The 8,960-nt window shown below is 32.9% G+C and overlaps 1 non-coding gene across 1 annotated transcript; it reads left to right on the plus strand.

Annotated features, from left to right (window-relative positions):
* The first annotated feature begins 8,574 nt into the window (after positions 1-8,574).
* Positions 8,575-8,677, plus strand: LOC121226016 (small nucleolar RNA R71). The gene has a single exon (XR_005923916.1). It is a non-coding gene; the product is annotated as a small nucleolar RNA R71 (small nucleolar RNA).
* The last annotated feature ends 283 nt before the right edge of the window (positions 8,678-8,960 follow it).

Here is an 8,960-nt window from a genome sequence, read left to right on the forward strand (position 1 = left end):
AGAGGAGGAAGTTGTACTAGAGGAGTTTTTAAGGATAGTTGAACAAGAAAAGAAGCTTATAGAACCCTACTTGGAGGGAACAGATTTAATCAATCTGGGTGATGATGAGCTAAGAAAGGAAATTAGGATTGGAACCAATCTCATGGAAGAGCAAAGTCAATCTCATGGAACGTATCAATGAGTAATGGTGACACTATTTCATGACATGATGCATAAAGATATTGAAGTTTATGTTGACGATATGATAACAAAGTCCACTAGGGAGGAAAGTCATGTGGAAAACCTCTGCAAACTATTTGAAATATTGAGGAAAAACAAATTGAGATTGAATCCAGTAAAATGTATTTTCAGGGTAAAGTAAAGGAAGCTATTGGGTTTCATAAAGAGTGAATAGGGAATTGAAATAGATCTAGAAAAGGTTTGAGTAATTCAAGATTTGACACCCCCTAAAATTGAAAATGAGGTAAGAGGTTTTTTGGTGTGGTTAAATTATGTGTCGCATTTTATCTCATAGTTGATGAATAAATGTGATCCCATCTTCAAGCTCTTATGTAAGGATAGTGATGTTGAATGGACTGAAGATTATCAAAAAGTGCTTGAGAAAGTAAAAGAGTATTTGGGTAAGCCACCAATTTTGGCTCTCCTAATGCTAGGAAGACCTTTGATTTTGTATTTGGTAGTGTTGAATAATTCTATAGGTTGTGTTATGGGGCAACGAGATGGTTCAAACAACAAAGAACACGTAATCTATTATCTGAGCAAGAAGTTCACGGAATATGAAGCCAAGTATTCCCATTTGGAAAAAACATGTTGGGCTTTAGCATGGACCGCACGTCGACTAAGACAATACATGCTGTATCACACCACCTTTCCCATCGCAAAGTTGGACCCTTTGAAGTACATTTTCGAGAATCCATCTTTGTCAAGAAGAGTTACTCTTTGGTAAGTGGTATTATCCAAGTATGAAATCATCAACATGTCCTAAAAAGCTAGAAAAAGAAGCATAATCATGAAATTTCTAGCAAATCGCGTGAAAGAGGAATATGAGCCTATGAGCTTTGATTTCCTAAGTGAAGAGATCATGTGAATTTCAAAGCACGAAGAAGAAATTTGGAGGTTGTATTTCGATAGAGCATCCAACATGATTGGGCATGGGATTAGGGTAGTACTAATCTCCCCAAGTGGCCAATATTTTCTCGCTACAGCTAAATTGATGTTCACTTGTATGAACAATGTAGCTGAATACAAGACATGAATTTTGGCACTTCAGACCACCATTAAGAAAAAGATCAGGGTTTACCAATTAAGAGGAGAATGGGAAACAAGGGATTCCAAACTGATTCACTATCAAACATATGTGCATGGACTAATCAAAGAGTTTGATGATGTCCAATTTTTTTCATTTACCAAGAGAAGAAAACCAGTTAGCGAATGAATTAGCTACTCTAGCCATCGTGTTCAAAGTAGGATCTAAAACAAAAGTGCAACCTATACAGGTAAGGGTCAAGGACTCGTCAGCCCACTGTGCGGGAGTAAAATTGGGAACAGATGAGAAACCATGGTATGTTAACGTTAAGCAGTATTTGCAATACCTGGATTGTGCCTCGAAAAATGATAAACGAATAATTAGGAGGTTGGCTATGAGTTTCTTCTTGGATGGTGAGTTTATGTACAAAAGAGGACATGACCAAATCGTGTTAAGATGTGTCGACACAGAAGAGGTGAATCAAATAATGAAGGAAATCCATGATGGAGTATGTGAAGCACATAGTAATTGACATATGATAGCAAGGCAAATCATGAGAGTTGGATATTTCTAGTTGACATTGGAACTAGATTGTTTAAATTATGCTCGAAAATTTCATAAATGCCTGATTTATGTAGACAGTATTAACACATGAAGAATTAGGCAAATCATCTCTTGGCACCTCCTTGGCCATTCTCAATGTAGGGCATGGAGGTCATTGGCCCCATCACATTGAAATCATCAAACGGGCATCACTTCATCTTTGTAGTGATTGATTATTTCACCAAGTGCATCAAAGTCGCTTCATATGCCAATGTAACTCGATCAGTGATATACAAAATTTTTGAAAAAAGAGGTCATTTTTCGGTACAGTTTACCAGAAAGAATCATCTCAAACAATGCCAAGAACTTGAACAAAGCCTTGATAGAAAAGGTTTGCACACAATTTAAGATCAAGCATCACAATTCTGCGCCATATCGTCCAAAAATGAATAGGGCAGTCAAGTCTACAAACAAGAATATCAAAAAGATCATTTCCAAGACAACAGAAACGTATAGGAATTGTCATGAGAAAATCTTTTTTTCTCTCCACACATACCGCACATTAGTGAGGACTTCGACTAGAGCTACTTCGTTTTCATTTAATGTATGGCATGGAGGTCGTTCTACTTATCAAGGTGCAAATCCCATCTCTACGAGTGTTGAGGGAGGTGTGGCTAGAAGAGGCTGAATGGGTGCAAGAAAGATATGAGTAGTTGAATCTAATTAAGTAAAAGATATTAGCAGATTTATGTCATGGCCAGTTGTATCAGCAAAGAATGATGAAAGCCTATAATAACAAAGTGTGACAAGGTAGTTCAGAGAAGAGGACCTGGTACTGAAGAACATCTTGCCATATGTTCATGATTATCGGGGAAAATGGATGCCAAAATAGAAGGGATTGTATGTGGTGAAGTAAGCTTTCTCTGGTGGCGCATTGATTCTCGCTGAAGTAGATAGAGACAAGATGTCGAACCCTGTAAATTCTGATGCAGTGAAAAAATATTTTGCTTAAAAACTAAACTTGATTGTTCTTAAAGAGTTATTCAGATTAAGTAATATTGGCTTTTTTCCATTTTTATTTTCTTTGTGCATCACATTTGAGGTTACGTTTTGCTTTGGAATCTTGCATTCTCCTTAAGGCTCATTACTTAATAAGTTGGCTATGTTTAAAGTGACGAGTGGAATTTTTGAAATATCCTTCACTTGAAGAAAAGTTCATCCTCTGTTAACCACTTTGGGCCATCTTCTTTGTTCAAAATTGACCCTTACCGAGGATCACCCTCCATGTTGGAAGACAAATTTGAGTATGGATCGATGATTTTACAACATTGTGAGGCAAACATGAGATTATGAGCAATTCAAATTGAGAATATGGGCGCATTCCCAAGAATGACCATTGTGATGAGATTAACCATATTTTGAAAAGATAAATGGCATCATTTTGTTCTCCTCGTCACTTGGAGAAAATTATATCCCTTGCTACCCCATTTTGAGCCTGATATATTTTTTTCTGAACCCTAATTAAAGTCATCCATCAAAGATCATGGATTAACAAGAAAGATCATGAAGAATGAAAGCAAAATTCTAAATTCTTGATCTCATTACAAAAAAAAAAAAAGAAGAAATAGGGAAAGCGAATAAGAAACAAAAAAAAGAAAGGAAATAAGAAGGAGTAAGAACAAAGAAAAGTGATAGGGGGATGGAAGGAGCAATAAAAATTTTAAAATAACTCCTCATGGTTTTTATTCTCTTTCATATAATATATATTTTTTAGCCTGAAAAACCTTTCTCTAATTGACCCTTAATCCTTAGACCACGTTACAACCCTTAAAAGACCATTTTTATCGAATATGTTTGTTCAAATCAATAAGTTAATCCTTGGGAAATTTTGACGTCTTCAATAGCATAAAAGAGGGAGATACTCTAGGGTGAAAACTCGATAATGAGTAGTCTAGAGAGATTTCTAAAAAGAAAGATATGACATGCCCAAAAGGATAATGAAGACTTTCAGAAGAAATTGACCCTTTAGCTAAAATAGGCTCAAATAGATGACTTCAGGGCTCGTACCAAAGGATCAATTTAAATTAGGGAGCTAACACTATAACCTTGGGACAAGTCCATCTCTGATTGCTCATGGCTGGTTTAAATTAAGGAATTAATCTACTTGGAGAATATAACAGTCTATAGAAAGAAGATTTTGTTTAAATCAAGAAAAAAAACAAAACAAAAAAAAACCAAAAAAGAAGAAAACTTAGAGAGAGAGCAAGAGAAAGGAACTATATTGAAGAATATCTACTTTAAGATGTAATTTTGCAAAAGAGCATGGTACAGGGTTCACAGTCGGATTAGTCCAAAGCCAGGAAAAGGAAATTCGACTTCATGAGAATTAACAAGTTGACTTTCGATGCAAGAAATTTATGTTTCAATGATAGATTTATGAAATCCGCAGTACCAAGTTTGTTAAGTGAATTATCATTTGAGAATTTAATTTACGGGTCACAAAATCATTTTGAAATTTTTTAAGATGATATCCAATGGAATTTGATTTTCATGATTTGTTGTGTGTGGATAAGGATTTGATCTTTTTCAACCTAAAAACATGATACTCAAAATGATGGCCTTTTATGAAAAATTCAAGAAAGGAAAAGAGGAAAGCATTCATTGCATTTAGAGGCCTAGGTGTGGAGGTCCATTTACTTTTCATTGCATTTAGAGGCCCAGGTGTGGAGGTCCATTTACCTTTCATTGCATTTAGAGGCCCAGGGGTGGAAGACCATTTACTTTTCATTGCATTTAGAGGCTCAGGAATGGAGGTCCATTTATTTTATCATTGTATATGAAAGCATAGGTGTGAGGTCTATTTACATTTATTCTACATTCCCATTTCAAAGATTTGGTTGTGAGGTTTGAATTTATCTTGTTTCACTCTTCATGTTTTGATGGTTTGGTATCTACTTTTCTAGTTTTGTCTAAAGTAACATGTTTTGATCTGTTTCGATTTGGTAATTGCAAAATATGTTATTCCTTATAATGAAATGTTGAGTGGGATTTGATAGTGGTTAGGTGTCTACGTCTTTGTACGTTCCTTGCTACACAATCCACGAACAAAGAGGGGCAACTGTAGACACCCAATTTTGTTCGAGCCCAATTGGAGGCCCATTTGTTCCCTTTAAATATTTGTTCTCTCTTGGGCCCATTCGAAGCCCACCCGATTTTGGTCAAACGGAGGCCTTTGTTTTTCTTTTATTTTTTTGTCAAGGGCCAAAATTATAATTATTATCACTACTACTACTACTACTACTACTATTATCAAACATTATTATCCTTTTTTTATAGCTCAAGGCCCAAGCTGTTACAATGGTCAACTAGGGTTTCATAAACCCTAGCCTCCCTTTTGCCACACATCACAAATATCCAAAATAGTACCAAACAATTAATCACTAGAACAATGGAAACATAACACAAAAATTACAAATAAACCAGATTGAAAAACAATATATATACATGAAATGAAAGAAAGAAAAAAAGGTAGGAGGCTTTTCATATTCTATTTTTAAAAAAAAAACAAAGGTAATTAAAAAAAACAACAATCATGCTATTTCTTTTTCTTTTTCTTTTCTTTTTTCCATAGACATGTCATGAAAGATTGGGTTTTGGGCTCCGATGAAGGGGACGTCATCGGACCATCGATCCTCTACCCCTAGGAGGCCCAAAAATCTCGTTTTTTCCCCTTCCATTTTCTAAAATAAAGGTTTTTTTAAATGCTTGATCTTGGGAAAAGTTTTTATTTTTTTTTAAGAAAAGAGAGTTTAGATTTTTTTTTAAATAAAAATCTTTTTTAGTCATTTAAATTAAAAGTTTAAATTTGTAAAACAAAGTTTTAATCTTTTTCAACTATTTCAAAATAAAGCTTTAATTTTTAAGAAAAATAGTGATTTTTTAAAAGAAATAGAAAGTTTAGATTTTTAAAAATAATTTTTTTTTAGTAATTTTAAAGGAAAAGTTTAAAATTTTAAAACAAAATTTTGATCTTTTTGAACAATTTCGAAATAAAACTTTGGTTTTTAAAAAAGGTAGTGATTTTTTTAAAAGAAAACTTTGATTTTTCAAAAAAAAAAGTATATTTCCGGACACTATATGCGGTGGCTCCACCACTAGAAGTCAGAGAGTCATTGGACTCTCTAGTGATGGAGCCATGGCCAACATGGAAGGAGGAAGAGTTTTTTTTTTTGAATAAAAAATTAGGTTAAAATGAAACAATGAATAGATTTCTCCTATTTATAGGTGCCAAAATAGATAATTTATTCTAACCCCATTACTTTTTAAATTTACAAAAAACACACTGGTTTTGGCAACACCGCCCACTCTCTGGCTTATTTACAGTTGTAACCCTTTTGTTTGTTCAAACCATCGATTTACTCCAAAATTTCAAAATTAAAAGAAAATTAATTGCTACATTAGTCATCTATCTTCCACATGTTTTATCTTTTAGTCTCAAAATCAAGCTATGTCATTTTTTTTCCATCTTTAATAAATTACTTACACTTATATCTTTCATTTCATTTGCATTTATATCTTATATATTTAATGTCAATTATACACTTTATTTTAATGTTTTATATTTATTTACACTTGTATAATTTTTATTTATTATTATTATTGTGTTTAGTTATTTTCATGACTATTTATATTTATGTTTCTTTTACACATTCCCCTTACATACATTTTAATATTATTTGTTTATGTTACTTTGATTATTTTAATGTATTATGAATAAGGTGTATTATTGTTATTATTATCATCATCATGTCAAGGTCTTATTTATTTTATTTATTTAAGTTTTCTTTTTATTATTGTCCTTTTTGAAAGTGTTTTAATTTTCCATTAACTTTATCCAATTTAATTAATTTTCCTATTTTATTACTATTCATTTTAAAATAGGGAACTTTAGGTCATTTTTTCATCCTATAAATGTTGACATGAAGTTAGTTAAGTAGGTGTTAGATTTTAATGAAACCATAAGGTTTTTACATTTGAATTTAGGTTAGCCATTAAGATCTTATCTACCATTTATCCTAGAAAAATTATAAATAATATGTAGGATTTTTTTTAGGGTTTTAAACTAATTTTAAATATTGTATAAGATTCCTCTTTAGAATCTTAAATTAAAATGTAAATATTCTTTAGGACTTTGTTCAAGATTAAAACTAAAGATTTTTGTAGGTGAATTGTAAATCATGAGTAGGTCTTTCTCAGTATTTTATTCTAGAAACTTTTTAAGAAATCTAATAAATGTTTTTAAGATATATTATTTTAGGATTTTCACTAATTTAAACCTTAGATAAAGAATTTTTAAGTAAGATAAATCATAAACCCGACAGAGGATACTTTCGTAAGATCTTGATAGGTTCAACATTATTAATTAAATCTTTTAAATAATAATAATAAAAGATCAAATAAGTTGTAGATGGATTTTAATATTTCTCTTAATTCATTGGTAATTTCTAGGTTTTTTAAGAATTCTAAAATAGAAATAATTTTAAGAATTGAAGGTATTTTACTAGAAGTATTTAGGTATCTTTTCGAGTTCCCGTTAAAAGTAAAAATCTCTAGTTGAAGTTTCAAATTAGGTAAGTTTGGTGAACACATCTTAATCGAGTTACAAGTAAATCGGAGGCATTTACTTTAGAGTTTTTATTTAAGATTTCTATAAGAGTTCAGTCTAGATTAAAACATTAGTATGCTTAAATACAAAAACCTAGCTCCTAAAACCCCGTAGGACTATCCCCTGATAGGCGTTGTAGGGGTGCTATAACCTTCCCCACACGTAACCGTACTCCCGAACCCAAAATTTGGTGATGAGATTGAATCTAGACTTTTAGGATTTTTATGTAGTATTAATTTTAGACTTTTAGACGTTTGGTGGCTAACCAACCTAGCCCTAATTGTTTAGTGGTGACTCTATGGTAATTTAGACCCTCCTTGTCTAGCTTTACTTACTAGGCCCCCGTACTCTTATGTAGGCAACATTATGTCACTTGTGATCTTGAATTCTCAGTATGACTTGGTAATGCTCCTTGCTGTCATGAGTTTAATGCATTAGCAATTTTCCCCACTTGATTTTCTAAAGCTCTTAAAGATGTAGCTCGACTCTGAATTACAGCATCGTTCTTGGCCATGTATTTCTTCAATAGAGCTTCCATAGATGAAGATGATAATGCTAAACTTTGTTGAACAATTTTTAGTGGCATAGGTTGATTATTATCGAGTAGTGCACTGATGGCATTCTTTCGAACAACATTACTAGAATTTCTCAATCCTTGATTACCCCAACTGAAATTTGGATGTTGTTTCCATCCTAGGTTGTAGGTGTTGGAATAGGGGTTGTTGTTCCAATTGAAATTTCCATGTAATATACTAATGTTGGGTTCGATGGATATTCATCAAAAACATTATCTTTCTCACAACAGACACATGTTAACTCGATTGTTTTCATTTCCTACACTGCAGTTGGTCTCTTCAATGTTTTAATAATATTAGTTAGGGATGACACCTGAGCTGTAAATGATGTGATCGCATCAAGTTCTATAGCTCCAACAACTCTTCTTTCAGTACCTACTCTTGTAGTTGGATATTGATAATCATTGTTCGCTATCCTCTCTAGAATTTCATATGCCTCATTGTAGGATTTATCTAGCAAAGCCCCATTAGCAGATGCCTCCACTACCATTCTTATATGTGCAATCAATCTATTGTGAAATATTTCCATTTGTGTCCAATTTTGAAAACCATGCATCAAGCATTTTCTAACTCCTTGAATCTCTCCCATGCTTCATATAATGTCTCATCCTCGGATTGCCGAAAAGATGTAATATTATTCCTCAACTTGGCATTCATGTTTGGAGGATTATATCTTAACAGAAACCTCTGACATGGTTCATTTAAAGATGCCACCGTTCCTGATGGTAATGTATTTAACCATGCTCTGGCACGATCTCACAATTAATAAGGAAATAACTTGAGTTTTAGGGCATCTTCAGGAACACCTTGCTGCCTAAATGAATCGTAGATTTCCAAAAAGAGTTGTAAGTGCAATCATGGATCTTCAATAGGTAATCCACTAAATTGTCCAAAACTTTGTAGCATTTTATGTAACACCCCGAACCCGAAA

Source organism: Gossypium hirsutum, chromosome D13, assembly GCF_007990345.1.
Source record: "Gossypium hirsutum isolate 1008001.06 chromosome D13, Gossypium_hirsutum_v2.1, whole genome shotgun sequence".
Classification (NCBI taxonomy): Eukaryota; Viridiplantae; Streptophyta; class Magnoliopsida; order Malvales; family Malvaceae; genus Gossypium; species Gossypium hirsutum.